The sequence below is a fragment of the Somniosus microcephalus genome, chromosome 15, assembly GCF_052327205.1.
Source record: "Somniosus microcephalus isolate GS21.2 chromosome 15, FLI_Smic_1.0, whole genome shotgun sequence".
Classification (NCBI taxonomy): domain Eukaryota; kingdom Metazoa; phylum Chordata; class Chondrichthyes; order Squaliformes; family Somniosidae; genus Somniosus; species Somniosus microcephalus.
The window spans coordinates 119999983-120017095 of NC_141001.1; the positions used below are offsets into that span (position 1 = coordinate 119999983).

General features: G+C 49.1%; 1 pseudogene across 1 annotated transcript in view; it reads right to left on the reverse strand.

Moving 5' to 3' along the window:
• Positions 1–4269: 4269 nt before the first annotated feature.
• The window catches only part of LOC147107186 (alpha-1,3-mannosyl-glycoprotein 4-beta-N-acetylglucosaminyltransferase C-like), a 33211-nt pseudogene continuing 20367 nt past the window's right edge, over positions 4270–17113 (reverse strand). The window contains exons 3-4 of the transcript XR_015081052.1: positions 12330–12477; positions 4270–8365 (exon numbers count right to left, since the gene is read on the reverse strand). The product of XR_015081052.1 is annotated as an alpha-1,3-mannosyl-glycoprotein 4-beta-N-acetylglucosaminyltransferase C-like (transcript). The remainder of the gene's footprint in view (positions 8366–12329; positions 12478–17113) is intronic.

Below are 17113 nucleotides of genomic sequence, written 5' to 3' on the forward strand. Positions count from 1 at the left end.
AAGAACCAGAGAGGGGAGAGGAGGAGAAATGTTTTTACGCAGCGAGTTGTTGTGATCTGGAACGCGCTGCCTGAAAGGGCGGTGGAAGCAGATTCAATAGTAACTTTCAAAAGGGAATTGGATAAATACTTGAAAAGGAAACATTTGCAGGGCTGTGGGGAAAGAGCAGGGGGGAGTGGGATTAATTGGAGAGCTCTTTCAAAGAGCCGGCACAGGTACAATGGGCCAAATGGCCTCCTTCGGTAAGATTCTAAGATTCTACATAGTATTCGTGCTGCACGCTGAGAGAGTGGATGTGGAGTTTTACGTTTTGGTGACAAATTAAGGCCGGGTTCATGCCCCAAGACCGTGAGTTGAGCGTGTCCCAAACTCACTTCACGTCAGACTCTTACAGCCAGCAGACAGAAGGTCGGGTAGGTTGAGTAGACTAGGCCGATACTCTCTGGAGTTTAGAAGAATGAGAGGTGACCTCATTAAAACAATCGAGATTCTGAGGGGGATTGACAGGGTAGATGCTGAGAGGTTGTTTCCCCTGGCTGGAGAGTCTAGAACCAGGGGTCACAGTCTCAGGATAAGGGGTCGGCCATTTAGGACTGAGATGAGGAGGAATTTCTTCACTCAGAGGGCTGTGAATCTTTGGAATTCTCTCCCCCAGAGGGCTGTGGATGCTCAGTCGTTGAGTATATTCAAGGCTGAGATCGATAGATTTTTGGACTCTAGGGGGAATCAAGGGATATGGGGATCGGGCGGGAAAGTAGAGTTGAGGTAGAAGATCAGCCATGATCTCATTGAATGGCAGAACAGGCTCGAGGGGCCGAATGGCCGACTCCTGCTCCTATTTCTTATGTTCTTATAACACCATCCGAGTTACAACACAGCAGGAGCCTGGTGTCAGCTTTAGCTCATTGACTGCATCTATCGACTCTAATCCCATTGCCCTGCTCCTCTCCCCTGCCCCCACCCTTGTATATCCTTCCTTTTCAAGTACTTATCCAATTCCCTTTTAACTGATGTTACGGTCTTCACTTCAAGAGCGCCTTGTGGTAGAGTATTCCATATTCCTACTGGCACAGGCACGATGGGCCAAATGGCCTCCTTCTGTGCTGTCTCGTTCTGGCTTATAGTCGCTGGAGTTCAGAAGAATGAGAGGGGATCTCATTGAAACTTATAAAATTCTGACAGGACTGGACAGACTAGATGCAGGAAGGATGTTCCTGATGGTCGGGGAGTCCAGAACCAGGGGTCGCAGTCTAAGGATAAGGAGTAAGCCATTTAGGACTGAGATGAGGAGGAATTTCTTCACCCAGAGAGAGTGGTGAACCTGTGGAATTCTCTACCACAGAAGGCAGTTGAGGCCAACTCATTAAATATATTCAAGAAGGAGTTAGATATATTTCGTAAGGCTAAAGGGATCAAGGGGTATGGGGAGAAAGCAGGGACAGGGTACTGAATTTGGATGATCAGCCATGATCTCATTGAATGGCGGAGCAGGCTCGAGGGGCCAAATGGCCTACTCCTGCTCCTATCTTCTATGTTTCTATGTTTCTATTCTATGAATAACCCTCTGTGCAAACATTATCTTCTAACTTCCTCCTGGTTCTTCTGTTAGATAATCCTCAGTCTGATCCCCTCGCTACCGATTCACCAACCAGTGCAAATAATCTCTCACTCTTTACCCTATTGAAACTTTTAGTTATTTTGAGTTTAAATGTGTTCAGGTCTCGAAGATTAACACATTTTTTTTGAACAATCATTTTTTTATCTTAAAATGTTTTTCTCTTTATTGACCTGTTCATTTAAATACAATTCACTCACAAATATGACAGCAAAATCTGGAAATCATGAAAACAACTGTGTTTAGAGGGTTTATTTAACACTAGCTGGAGTGCCCGGCGGTGCCGAGGCTTTTTCGAGGGCATGTTGTTGTTGGAAGAGAGAGAGAGAGAGAGAGAGAGAGAGAGCGCGCGACTTGGGGGGAAGAGAGGCAGTGACTGGGGGGAAGAGAGACAGTGACTGGGGGGAAGAGAGACAGTGACTGGGGGGAAGGGGGGAGGGGTGGAGGAAGGGGGGAGGGGTGGAGGAAGGGGGAGGGGTGGAGGAAGGGGGAGGGGTGGAGGAAGGGGAGGGGGAGGGGTGGAAGAAGGGGAGGGGGAGAGGAAGGGGAGGGGTGGAGGAAGGGGAGGGGGAGGGGTGGAGGAAGGGGAGGGGGAGGGGTGGAGAAGGGGAAGGGGAGGGGGGTAGAAGGGAGAGGAGGGGGAGAGGGGGAGTCCCCGAGCCCCGCCCCCCGATCCCCGCCCCCGATCTCCCGCTCTCCCGCCCCTCGATGTCCCGCCCCCTGATCTCCCGATGTCCCGCCCCCGATCTCCCGACGTCCCGCCCCCGGATCTCCTGATGTCCCGCCCCCGCGATCTCCCGATGTCCCCGCCCGAGCCGGCTTCAAGACCACAGAGACGCCGCCGCACAACCTAACGCATGAGGCCCGGCCGGACTCAAGTCGCGCTCCGGGCAGAAGATGACGCGGACGCTGACTCCTGCCCCGCCCGCCTTTACTAAGATGGCGGCGGTGGCGACGCTCGGCTCAGGCCCGCCCCCTCCAGCCTTCACAAAGATGGCGGCGATCGCTGGCCTTTTGTCGATCGCGACGGGAGGCGCCTAGCTCGGGCTTGGCTGGTCAACAGACGCCCAGGCTTTGAGGCCTGGAAAAACGGTGAAAGGTAGGAAAATTATAGAGGTTAGACAAAAGATTTACAAATTAATTAACTTTTTTACAAAACAATTTGTCTCTTAAAAGCAACTTTTTTTTTGCTGGAAATGTAGATTTGAAAAGAAACACGCAGAAAGCGGGAAAAAGAAAGGAAAAGTTTGGAATCAAGATGGCGGCGACTCACCTCGGTTCAGAACGATAAGGCCCGCCCACACAGGCACCGATTGGTGGACCGTCAGGTCACCGAAGCGTAGGATTGGTCAATCGTCCCGTCACTCGACCGTAGGAGGGCCCGGCCGCACGCGCCAGGAACCCGCCGTATGATTGGTCGACCTCGACGTCACTCGATGCTAATGAGCGGAATGTTGAATGTTTTTTGGATACCGCGGGCGCAATTTTTGTCCGGCCGAAACGTAAATACGCTTAGGACGGTTCTGGAATCGTTAGCTTTCTTTCGACGTAACGCACGTGTAGGTACGCTCTATAACTTTTGAGTTAATTCAAGACAGACAGACAGAAGTATCCTTTTATATATATAGATAGATATCGCCTCAATCTAAATTCTCATTTGAAAAGTCTTAAACAGAGACTTGCATTTCTATAGCGCCTTCCACCATCATCGGACATCCCAAAGTGCTTTACAGCCAATGAAGTACTTTTTGAAGTGTGGTCACTGTTGTAATGTGGGAAACACGGCAGCCAATTTGTGCACAGCAAGCTCTCACAAACAGCGATGTGATAATGACCAGATCATCTGTTTTAGTGATGTTGGTTGAGGGATAAATTTTGGCCCCAGGACACCTGGGAGAACTCCCCTAGCTCTTCTTCGAAGAATACAGTAAGATCTTTAATGTCCATCTGAGAGGGCAGACAGGGCCTTGGTTTAGCATCTCATCCAAAAGATGGCACCTCTAACAGTGCAGCACTCCCTCAGTACTGTCCCTCCGACAGTGTGGCACTTCCTCAGTACTGCCCCACCGACAGTGCAGCACTCCCTCAGTACTGCCCCTCCGACAATGCAACGCTCCCTCAGTACTGCCCCTCCGACAGTGCGGCGCTCCCTCAGTACTGCCCCTCCGACAGAGCAGCGCTCCCTCAGTACTGCCCCTCCGACAGTGCGGCGCTCCCTCAGTACTGCCCCTCCGACAGAGCGGCGCTCCCTCAGTACTGACCCTCCGACAGTGCAGCGCTCCCTCAGCACTGCCCCTCCGACAGAGCGGCGCTCCCTCAGTACTGACCCTCCGACAGTGCAGCACTCCCTCAGTACTGACCCTCCGACAGTGCAGCGCTCCCTCAGTACTGCCCCTCCGACAGAGCGGCGCTCCCTCAGTACTGACCCTCCGACAGTGCAGCGCTCCCTCAGTACTGCCCCTCCGACAGTGCAGCGCTCCCTCAGCACTGCCCCTCCGACAGAGCGGCGCTCCCTCAGTACTGACCCTCCGACAGTGCAGCGCTCCCTCAGTACTGACCCTCCGACAGTGCGGCGCTCCCTCAGTACTGACCCTCCGACAGTGCAGCGCTCCCTCAGTACTGCCCCTCCGACAGAGCGGCGCTCCCTCAGTACTGCCCCTCCGGCAGAGCGGCGCTCCCTCAGTACTGACCCTCCGACAGTGCAGCGCTCCCTCAGTACTGCCCCTCCGACAGTGCGGCGCTCCCTCAGTACTGACCCTCCGACAGTGCAGCGCTCCCTCAGTACTGCCCCTCCGACAGAGTGGCGCTCCCTCAGTACTGACCCTCCGACAGTGCAGCACTCCCTCAGTACTGCGCTAAGAGTGTCAGCCTGCATTTTCTGCTCAAGTCTCTGGAGTGGGACTTGAACACACAACCTTCTGATTCAGAGGCGAGGGTGCTAACCACTGAGCCACGACAGGCACAGTGAACAAGTTCAGTTGGTATTACTGTCTGTTGACACTGTCATAAAACAGCGTTCTGACTCTGACCATAACTCGTGAAAGCTTTAATAACTGCGCACAGGTTTTTTTTTAAGTAAACGTTAAATACGACCCTCTTGCCTGAGACACCACTGCCATTCCCAGGTGCTGCCGAAGAAGATTTTATTTGCTGGTTTCTTCTGCCCTCTGGTGAAAATTAATAGAATTGCAAAGTTTTCATCTCATGCAGTTAGTTTTCAATAACTCCTTACTGTTGGCAAAAGAAATATGGTATTTTTGAGTGATTTAGGTAGGTAGGTGGATTGATGGACGGATCTTATTCCACATTTATTGACCATGGCCCAGTAATTCGGGTCCCAACGCGCGAGTACGGACGGGGTACTCACGCGTGGGCCCGATGGAATTGCCGGTTTCCAGCATGCGCAGCGCATGCGCGGAAAACCGGCATTTCCTTTCCTCTGAACCAAGGGGTTCAGAGGTCGAACGCGTGCGTGCAGGAGTCTGCACGTGCGCGCTGAAATTCCTTTATTTTTAAAGGTTTGCCTGTGCATGAAGGCCTCAACTTTTTACGAATGAAAAAAGCAGACGTAAGGACTTCGTTTTCAATGGTAAGTGGTCTAATAATTAAAGTTAGAAAAGAATTTCCACAGGGTTATTATTTTTAAAGACTTTACAGTAAGGTAAGTGTATTTTTAGACCCGATTTCTTAAAAAAAAAATTTTTTCAGAAATTTGAATAATTGTTTAAAATAGTTTTTTTACAGTTATTAATAGTTCATTTAATTAGTGGGATTTTTTAAAACTTTTATTTGAAGTTTAAGTACTGTTTTGGGCGCCCAGAGTTTTCATGAGTTTGACAGTTCTTACTATCAAACTCATGAATGAACTTTTGCAACCTCCGATTGGTTGCCCAGTGCTCACGCGATCCCAGCCGGCTCATCGAACTAAGTACACCGCTGGATCACGCAAGCACAGCGCGCCGGGAGCTGAACCGGGCCACAGAGAGGAAATGCACGCAGGGCCAGGCTTCAACTGTCGGCGCGCTAGGTAAGTGTAGGTCGGGGGCTTGCACCTGCGGGGAGCCCCCGACACCAATTTCTGGGCCCATATTATTAGAATCAAAGAAGCTTACAGCACAGGAGGCTGCCTCTTCAAAATAGTGCCGTGGGATCTTTTACGTCCACCTGAGAGAGCAGACGGGGGCCTCGGTTTAACGTCTCATCCAAAAGACGGCACCTCCGACAGTGCAGCACTCCCTCAGTACTGCACTGGGAGCGTCATAGGAACAGGAATAGATAATGAAGCAGTCCATGCCCGCATACGCCAAGACCTGGATGACATTCAGGCTTGGGCTGATAAGTGGCAGGTAACATTCGCGCTACACAAGTGCCAGGCAATGACTATCTCCAACAAGCGAGAGTCTAACCACCGCCCCTTGACATTCAACGGTATTACCATCACCGAAACCCCCACCATCAATATCCTGGGGGTCACCATTGACCAGAAACTTAACTGGACCAGCCATATAAATACAGTGGCAACAAGAGCAGGTCAGAGGCTGAGTATTCTGTGGTGAGTGTCTCACTTCCCGACTCCCCAAAGCCTTTCCACCATCTACAAGGCCCAAGTAAGGAGTGTGATGGAATACTCTCCACTTGCCTGGATGAGTGCAGCTCCAACAACACTCAAGAAACTCAACACTATCCAGGACAAAGCAGCCCACTTGATTGGCACCCCGTCCACCAGTTTAAACATTCACTCCCTCCACCACCGGTGCACCGTGGCTGCAGTGTGTACCATCTACAAGATGCACTGCAGCAACTCGCCAAGGCTTCTTCGGCAGCACCTCCCAAACCCGCGACCTCTTCCACCTAGAAGGACAAGGGCAGCAGGCGCATGGGAACGCCACCACCTCCAAGTTCCCCTCCAAGTCACACATCATCCTGACTTCGAAGTATATCAGCCATTCCTTCATCGTCGCTGGGTCAAATTCCTGGAACTCCCTCCCTAACAGCACTGTGGGAGTACCTTCACCACACGGACTGCAGCAGTTCAAGAAGGTGTCTCACCACCACCTTCTCAAGGGGCAACTAGGGATGGGCAATAAATGCCGGCCTTGCCAGCAACGCCCACATCCCATGAACGAATAAAAAAAAATAGGAACAGGAGGAGGTCATTGAGCCCCTCGAGCCTGTTCTGCCATTCAATGAGATCATGGCTGATCTGCGACCTAACTCCATATACCCGCCTTTGGCCCGTATCCCTTAATACCTTTGGCTAACAAAAATCTATCAATCTCAGATTTAAAATTAACCCAGCATCAGCTGCTGTTTGTGGAGGAGAGTTCCAAACTTCTACCACCCTAGCCTAGACTGCACTGGGAGCATCAACCTCAATGTTTGTGCTTAAGTCTCATGGAGTGGGACTTGAACCCCCTCACCTTGTGACTCAGCGAGGACGAGAGTGCTGCCCACTGAGCCACAGCATTGCGGGGATGACCATCCTGTCCTTGAAATTGAAACGATAGCCTAGGGATCTCTTGGGACAATGCATGACAAGGGAGAGGGATCCCAAAGAGAAGGAGGGAATGGGGAGGGGGAGCGACGCAGGGAAAAAAATCATTTCCCCTTTTCAATCCAAATATTCATTTCAGAAATGATAAGCCAGTCTATCTGATCTCCTGTCACCAACACTCGCACACATTCTATTGGTTCAGAGGTGCGCGTCGTAACATTCTCCATTTCAAACTTTCCTGCGCTGAATGTGCCGAGCTGGCTGTAAGATTTGCAGTTCTGATGACTGTTTCCCTGTGCCTTGTCTCTGCCCACTTGCAGGATCCCAGAATGGAGAATGTCGCCTTTGTGCTCGGGCGACCCGGTCCAAACGCAGATTTTTATCAACTCAACCGGACGCTCAAAGACGAGGAGGAAGTAGTTTCCCTTTTTGGGCGACTTGCCCCAGAATTGGCCCATCCCGAGTTCATAGGCCTTGCGGGGCGAGTGCTGCTGGTAAACCTGGATGTCGGTGAAAACCGACGCGGGGGGGTTGTCGGGCAGACTGCCCACCGACTCCCGGAACTCGTCGTCCTTCAGCTGGTTGCGCGTCCCTTTAAACGAGGAGTAGGTGCCGGTGTGTTGAAAGAGGGACGGCTTGAACCTCATCTCGTCGGGCTGGGCCTTGGCCCGGCGGAACAGCTCCAGCAGCCAGTCGCAGGGCATTTCACTGTAAAACATCAGCAGGAACCTGGCCAGCTGGGGGAGGTCGGCGCTGTGGTAGAGCTTCCCGATGTAGCCCAGTTTAGAGGAGGTCAGAGTTGTTCACGATGAGCCCTTGGTCGAGGCAACAAACTTCTTCAAGGAGGAAAGGAAGTTCCGTGCACACGAAACATCGTCCTCCAACATTAAGTAGTAATCGGACAGGTCGGTACAAAAGTTGACCAGAAAAGCATAATCGGCATTCTGCTTTGACCTGAACTGCACTCTCTCCTGGGGATCATTGTAGTTTCTCTTGAGGCCCTTCAGTGGTCGGGTAGATGTCCTTTGGACATCGGATGATAAGTAGGCGTCCTGCACTGACGTGCGATGCAAACTTGGCTTTGATTTCCACGGCAGTCTTTGTGCTCCAGGACACGTCAAATTCAGCGAGGTAAATCACCACCACCATCTGCTCCAGCTCTTCGGAGCTGGACTTCTCAAAAATAGACCGGAGCGTGTCTATCAGATAGCTTCCCCGCACTCGTCTGACTGACGAGATCCCTATTGACAAGTATCCTTCAGAGACCAAAAACAAAGTTGCATGTTTAAGATTTTTTTAAAAACCCAGCAACGCTCTAGTTTGGAAGCTTGAGTAAAGCTCCCACCGTGGGCCAGGATTTGCTGCCAAAACAACGGCCAGTTTAATGGCGCTCGCCGTTATTAGCACTTAAATCGTCCGGCAACTTGTGGCGCGGGAGAGATACCCCGTGAGTTGTGAATCCCCGCAAGTTGTCGGACAATTTGCGCCGCTCCGCCGTTAGCCCCGCAAAAACGGCAGCGCGCCCTCAACCTCCCCGCGAGTTTCGGGAAGTGGCTGCATTTCCGCATCAATTACCCATTAAACTCGTCGCAGAGAGTTAGGGCTGGTACTTAATGGCGTAAGGACGCTTTTAATGAGGAGATTGATGTTCCTGCAATTCCACTCAACCTCTCCGGCCCAGAAAGGGAACAATTTAAACTGTGGAGTCTCATTCCTACAGCTAGTAAATTGTTCTTAGAGATTTTTAAAATTTCAATTCTTTAATTTTTTATTACTTTTCCTTTCTGTCCCTTTTTCCTCTCTCTTAATCCAAACTTTCTTTCCCTCTCTTTACTTCTCTTTCTGTACCTGGTTTGGCTCTAATTTACCCGATTTCCCTCTCTGTCGTTCTTCTGTTTCTTTCTCAATCCTTAACTCTCATTGGTTAAGGAGACAGACTGTTGGTCCCGTCGTTCACTAAGGTCCCAGATGCCCCGTTGCCCTCGCCATCACCCCTGTGCTTGCTGACCTACATTGGCTCCCAGTCCGACAATGCCTCGATTTTGAAATTCTCATCCTCGTGTTCACATCCCTCCATGGCCTCGCCCCCCCCTCCTTATCTCTAACTTAGAACTTAGGGATTAGACAGCTGAAGGCACGGCCACCTATCGGGTGACTGTCTGTGTGGAGTTTGCACATTCTCCCCGTATTTGTGTGGGTTTCCTCCGGGTGCTCCAGTTTCCTCCCAGTCCAAAGATGTGCGGGTTAGGTTGATTGGCTATGATAAATTGACCCTTAGTGTTAGGGGGATTAAATACGTGGGGTTACGGGGATAGGGTGGGATATGTGTTGGTGTAGGGGTTACGGGGATCGGGTGGGATATGTGTCGGTGCAGGCTCGATGGGCCGAAATGGCCTCTATCTGCACTGTGTGATTCTGTGAATGCAGAGACCTCAGAGGGCTGTAGATCTGGAGGGGATTACAGTGATATGGAAGGGGCGAGGCCACGGCGGAATTTGAAAACAAGGATGAGCATTTTAAGATCGATGAGCGTTGCCGGACTAGGTGCCAATGTAGATCAGTGAGCACGGGGGAGATGGGTGAACGGGACTTGGTGCAAGTTAGGACAAGGGCAGCAGGGTCTGGGATGAACTCAAGTTTATAGAGGGTGGAAAGCCAGCCAGGAAAGCGTTGAAATCGTCAGGATAAAACCCATGTTGGAGCATGTTGTTGATAGTCTAAGGAAGGAATGGACTTAATGAGCCAATTGCTCCTTCCTTGCTCCAGTTTCGACATTGTTTCTGAAAGTGGCAAAAGATATTGCCATGGAGGAGTTGGGAACGAGAATTAGATCAATGTTTCAGGAGGATGTGCACAGGGACTATATACAGGGTACAGTGGTGTAGTGATTATGTTACTGGACTAGTAATCCAGAGGCCTGGACTAATGATCCAGGGAACGTGAGTTCAAATCCCACCGTGGGCAGTTTGAGAATTTGACTACAGTTTAAAAAAAATCTGGAACTAAAAAGCTGGGATCAGTGAAAGTGACCATGAAGTGGTCAGATTGTCATAAAAACCCAACTGGCTCACTCATGTCCCTTGAGGGAAGGAAACCTGCCATCCTTACCCGGTCTGGGCCTATATGTGACTCCAGTCCCACATCACCGTGGCTGACTCTTAACCGCCCTCGGAAGTGGCCCAGCGAGGTACTGAGTTGTACCAGAGATGGGCAATAAATGCCGGCCTTGCCAGAGACGCCCACATCCTGAGTTTGTCGGAGGGTATGAAGGGAAGGAGCCTTAAAATCGATTCTCTGGGAGACAGGATGCCAATGGTGAGGAGAAGGATGATGGACCTCCATTTTCTGGATGACCCGCAGCTTACGAACGGTAGAAGCGGGGGGGAATGGACTGGAGAAGTCCAGCCTGTGACTTGTTCTAGGAACATAGGAACAAGAGGAGGCCATTGAGTCCCTCGAGCCTGTTCCGCCATTCAATGTGATCATGGCTGATCTGCGACCTAACTCCATATACCCGCCTTTGGTTCATATCCCTTAATACCTTTGGTTAACAAAAAGCTATCAATCTCCGATTTAAAATTAACAATTGACTGCGCATCAATTGCCCTTTGTGGAAGTGTTCCAAACTTCTACCACCCTTTGTGTGTAGAAGTGTTTCCTAATTTCACTCCTGAAAGGTCTGGCTCTAATTTTTAGACTCTGCCCCCTAGTCCTAGAATCCCCAACCAGCGGAAATAGCTTCTCTCTATCTACCCTATCTGTTCCCCTTAATGTCTTGATGATACAAAGTTAGGTGGGAAAGTAAGCTGTGAGGAGGATGCCAAGAGGCTGCAGAGAGATATGGACAGGTTGACTGAGTGGGCAAGAACATGGCAAATGGAATACAATGTGAGGAAGTGTGAAGTTATCCACTTTGGTAGGAAAAACAGAAAAGCAGAATTTTTTTCAATGGTGAGAGACTGGGAAATGTTTGCATTCAGAGGGACCTGGGTGTCCTTGTACATGAATCACTGAAAGTTAACATGCAGGTACAGCAAGCAATTAGGAAAGCAAATGGTATGTTAGCTGTTGTTACAAAGGGATTAGAGTATAAGAGTAAAGAAGTCTTACTGCAATTATACAGGGTATTGGTGAGACCACACCTGGAGTATTGTGTACAGTTTTGGTCTCCTTACCTAAGGAAAGACATACTTGCCACAGAGGGAGTGCAACGAAGGTTCACCAGACTGGTTCCTGGGATGGGGGGATTGCCCTATGAGGAGAGATTGAGTAGACTAGGACTATATTCTCTAGAGTTTAGAAGAATGAGAGGTGATCTAATTGAAATATATAAAATTATTAAGGGCTTGACAGGGTTAATGCTGGGAAAATATTTCCCCTGGCTGGGGAATGTAGAACACAGGGTCACAGAATAAGGGGTCGGCCATTTAGGACTGAGATGAGGAGAAATTTCTTCACTCAGAGGGTTGAGAATCTTTGGGATTCTCTACCCCAGAGGGCTGTGGATGCTCAGTCGTTGAGTATATTCAAGACAGAGGTCGATAAATTTTGGAGAGCGAAGGGAATTAAGGGATATGGGGATTGATATGAATCTTGTCATTCATGTGGAAATGACCTATGAAATGATACTGGGCGGCCTGCGGGTGGCGCTGTCCAGGGAGAGTATAAATACTCGGGCATGGGCCCAGCTTGCTCAGGACATTCTTTAACAGGAACTAGTGAAGGACACAACTAGACCTCCATGTTGTAAAACAGTTGATTAAAGCTTTGTTTAACGCTTAGACCAAGTGCCTAGTAGTTTTCTTACGTCAGGGATAGTGTGGGAAGGTGAAGTTGAGGTAGAAGATCAGCCATGATCTTATTGAACGGCAGAGCAGGCTCGAGGGGCCGAATGGCCGACTCCTGCTCCTAATTCTTACGTTCTTATGTCAGATCATCCCTTAACCTTCTAAATTCTAAGGGATACAACCCTAATTTGATTAATCGCTCCTCATAACCTGATCCTTGAAGTCCGGGTAGCATTCTGGCCAGTGTATCCTTCCTAAGGTGTGGTGCCCAGAACTGCTCAGTGCTCCAGGTGTGGTCTAACCAGGGCCTTGTACAGCTGCCGCATAACTTCTACCCCCTTGTATTCTTATTGTGGTTTATTAAATAAAACCTACAAAGTGACTGGGCGCGGGGAAAAAAAAACAATTCCCCATGAAAATTCCCCGTACTCACTTCTACTTTTAGGAAGAGTCCCTGCTAAGTACAAGTAAGAAATATCCAACGGTTGGGAAAACTCGATTTCAGCTGTCGTGTTCCGCCATCGCTGTGCGCATTTTCTCCCTAAGTCTTCGCTGTTATTCTGTTCATTCCAAGCAATGTCCTGAAATCAGAGAATTGCAAAGTACAGTAAACTCTTTTGTATCTGGTACCTACGGGGACCAGGATGGTGCCGGTTGATGAAAAAATTCTGGATAACAGAGAGGTATACAGTAACTACTGACATGAATCAGTCATTCATGAAAGAAAGACTTATGAAATAATACTGAGCGGCCTGCAGGTGGCGCTGTCCGGGGAGAGTATAAATACTCGGGCACGGGCCCAGCTTGCGCAGGACATTCTTAACAGGATCTAGTGAAGGATACAACTAGACCTCCATGTTGTAAAACATAGAAACACAGAAACATAGAAGATAGGAGCAGGAGTAGGCCATTCGGCCCCTCAAGCCTGCTCCGCCATTCAATGCGATCATGGCTGATCATCCAAATTCAGTACCCAGTCCCTGCTTTCTCCCCATATCCCTTGATCCCTTTAGCCTTAAGAAATATATTTAACTCCTTCTTGAATATATTTAATGAATTGGCCTCAACCGCCTTCTGTGGTAGAGAATTCCACAGGTTCACCACTCTCTGGGTGAAGAAATTCCTCCTCATCTCAGTCCTAAATGGCTTACCCCTTATCCTTAGACTGTGATCCCTGGTTCTGGACTCCCCGACCATTGGGAACATCCTTCCTGCATCTAGTCTGTCCAGTCCTGTTAGAATTTTATAAGTTTCAATGAGATCCCCTCTCATTCTTCTAAACTCCAGCGAGTACAAGCCCAATCGACCCAATCTCTCCTCATACGTCATTCCTGCCATCCCAGGTATCAGTCTGGTGAATCTTCACTGCACTCCCTCCATGGCAAGAACATCCTTCCTCAGAGAAGGTGACCAAAACTGCACACAATACTCAAGGTGTGGTCTCACCAAAGCCCTGTACAACTGCAGCAAGACATCCTTGTTCCTCCTTGTCCCTCCAAAACAGTTGATTAAAGCTTTGTTTAACGCTTAGGCCAAGTGCCCAGTAGTTTTCTTACGTCACCTACCAAGGCAATTTTTAACACAAACAAAAATAAAAACCACTGACTAACTCGGCCACTGCGGGAGACTCGGACTTGGCAAAAACGAGTGCGGGATGGATTCGGCAAGATTACCGGTTATCTATTTTGCCGGTTATTAAAGTATTCCGGATGATTAAGGGTCGACTGCGCAAGGGTCGACTGCGCAAGGGTCGACTGCGCAAGGGTCGACTGCGCAAGGGTCGACTGCGCAAGGGTCGACTGCGCAAGGGTCGACTGCGCAAGGGTCGACTGCATATGGGAGTGCACAAGAGTCACATTTTATTGAGGAATGATATTTGCCACATTGGAAAAAAAACTTCCAAAACCAGAAAAAGCGGAATCTCACGGCATCTATAAAGAAAGAACTTGCATTTGTATAGCGCCTTTAACCGTCCCAGGGCGCTTCACAGGAGCGATTATTAAACAAGATTTGACACCGAGCTACATAAAAAGATGTTGGGGCAGGTGACCTAAAGGTTGGTCAAAGAGGTCGGTTTTACGGAGCGTCTTAAAGGAGGAGAGAGAAGCGGAGAGGTTTCGGGAGGGAATTCCAGAGCCGAGGACCTCGGTGGCTGAAGGCGCGGCCGCCAATGGTGGAGCGAAGGAAATCGGGGGAGGAGCAAAAGGCCAGAGTTGGAGGAGCCCGGAGATCTCGGAGGGTTGTCGGGCTGGAGGCGGTTACAGAGACAGTCCAATTCTAAAAGGACAGACCTAGTGGAAAGGGTTCAGAGAGGGGGCAGCGAAGATTATTATGGATAATGGCCCAGAAATTCGGGTTGGAGGCTTCCCGCGGGTGCAAGCCCCCGACCTGCACTTACCTAGCGCGCCGGCCGTTGAGCTGTGGGCCCGCGTGGGATTCCGATCCTGGGCCTCCTCCAACTGCCGGCACGCAGTGCTTGCGTATCCCAGGGGTGTAGTTAGTTCGATGCGTCCCCTGGGATCACGTGGGCCATGGGGAGCCAATGGTAGCAAGGAATGCTTCATTCATAAAATTGACAGGAAGAGCTGTCAAAACTATAAATACTATAAGCCCCAAAACATCACTAAAACTTCAAATAATTTTTTTTTTTTTTTTTTAAACATCACATTTTTAAAATAACTATAAATTACATAAAATAACTATTTTAAACAATAATTAAAATGTTTGAAAAAATTAATTACATTTTCTAACGGGGCTAAAAATAAACTTACCTTTCTTTAAAGTATTTAAAAATAATAAACCTGTGGAAAAAATGTTTTAATTTAAATTTTAATTAATTCACCACTTACCTTGTTAAAAGCAGGCCTTGCGCCTGCTTTTTACATGTGTAGCTCCTGGAGACTTACCCTCCTGGAGAAAGCTGCAAAAGAAACGGACGTTCCAGGCGTACGCGCTGCCTCTCCGGCGCACGCGTTCGACCTCTGAACCCCTTCCTTTAAGGGAACGGAAGTTCCGGTTTCCCGCGCATGCGCAGTGCATGCACAAAACCGGCACTTCCATTGGGCCTATGGGTGAGTACCCCGTGATTTACTAAGAAACTGATGAGTGTACGCCAATGAAACTATGAAATGGTTCAGTACAGCTTTTTTTTAAAGCCATTTTCAGTGATTTGGAAATCGGGTAGGTCACAGGCGGAGGACTGGACGCCAACATTCCCTTTAAGTCACGTGGCCGCACAGCGCTCTTGGGCTCCCGCGCAGCCGGTGAGCCGGCTTTTCAATTGAGAAAAAACACAGCGCCCCCCACCCCCCGCCCAAAAAAACACTACGGGGAACATTGCTGGACACCCTTATCAAAAAATGCTTATTCTTACTGATAAACCCATTTTCAGACGTAATAACCAAACTGCACCAGGTTACTGCTCTTGAATACATCAAGGATGTGCGTACTCACCCGTGGAGACCCGAATTTCTGGGCCATTATTGGATGTCGTCCTTGGCTCACTGGTAGCACTCTCACCTCAGATGTTTATCCTTATTGGATTCTGCTTCCCTCGTTGATTCTGTGAGGCATTCCACATCTTAGCAACCCTCTGTTAGAGCTGCCTCTATCTTTGTCTTTTAACCTCTTCTTAACCTTCTCTATTTTAAAGAAAAGAGCCCTACTCTCATTACTCAAGCCTCTCATCCTTGATATCATCTTAATAAATCTCTTCTGTGCCGGCTCCACGGCCTTGACAATCTTCCTATTATGGTCTGTTTGTGAAGGTGAAGCTGCGTGTAACTTCGCCTTGGCGATGGGCTCACGCTAAACACATGGGGGGGGGGGGGCGGGGAGGGAAAAAAGTCTTCGCTTTGGGCACAATCGATAAAATCTTTATGGACCAGCGCAATCGGGCAGCGTAATAGAGCGCTACCATTTCTCTTTCGAGTACAGGAACAAGGATGTCTTGCTGCAGTTGTACAGGGCCTTGGTGAGACCACACCTTGAGTATTGTGTGCAGTTTTGGTCGCCTTATCTGAGGAAGGATGTTCTTGCCATGGAGAGAGTGCAGCAAAGATTCACCAGACTGATACCTGGGATGGCAGGAATGACGTATGAAGAGAGATTGGGTCGATTGGGCTTATATTGGCTGGAGTTTAGAAGAATGAGAGGGGATCTCATTGAAACTTATAAAATTCTAACAGGACTAGGCAGACTAGACGCAGGAAGGATGTTCCCGATGGTGGGGGAGTCCAGAACCAGGGGTCACAGTCTAAGGATAAGGGGTAAGCCATTTAGGACGGAGATGAGGAGGGATTTCTTCACCCAGAGAGTGGTGAACCTGTGGAATTCTCTACCACACAAGGCAGTTGAGGCCAATTCATTAAATATATTCAATAAGGAGTTCGATATATTTCTTAAGGCTAAAGGGATCAAGGGATATGGGGAGAAAGCAGGGACAGGGTGACATGAATCAGTCATTCATGAAAGAAAGACTTACGAAATAATACTGAGCGGCCTGTGGGTGGTGCGGTCCAGGGAGAGTATAAATACTCGGGCACGGGCCCAGCTTGCGCAGGACATTCTTAACAGGAACTAGTGAAAGACACAACTAGACCTCCATGTTGTAAAACAGTTGATTAAAGCTTTGTTTAACACTTAGACCAAGTGCCTAGTAGTTTTCCTACGTCACAGGGTACTGAATTTGGATGATCAGCCATGATCTCATTAAATGGCGGAACAGGCTCGAGGGGCCGAATGGCCTACTCCTGCTCCTATCTTCTATGTTTCTTTCCCCTTTCTGTTAATCAGTATTCCTTGATGTATTCAAGAGCGGTAACCTGGTGCAGTTTGATTATTACGGCTTGAAAATGGGTTTATCAGTAAGAATAAGCATTTCTTGATAAGGGTGTCCAGCAATGTTCCCCGTAGTTTTTTTTTCCGGTGGGGGGGCCGCGCGGGCGCTGTGTTTTTTCTCAATTGAAAAGCCGGCTCACCGGCTGCGCGGGAGCCCAAGAGCGCTGTGCGGCCACGTGGCTTAAAGGGAATGATAGCAAAATACTGCAGATGTTGGAAATCCGAAATAACAACAGAAAATGCTGGAAAAACTCAGCAAGTCAGGCAACATCCGTGGAGAGAAATTTGAGTTGACGTTTCGGGTTTGACCCTTCTTCAAAACTGGAGAGAAAAGGAACTAGATCGAAGGCAGGGCTGCGATCGGACAAAAGAATAAAA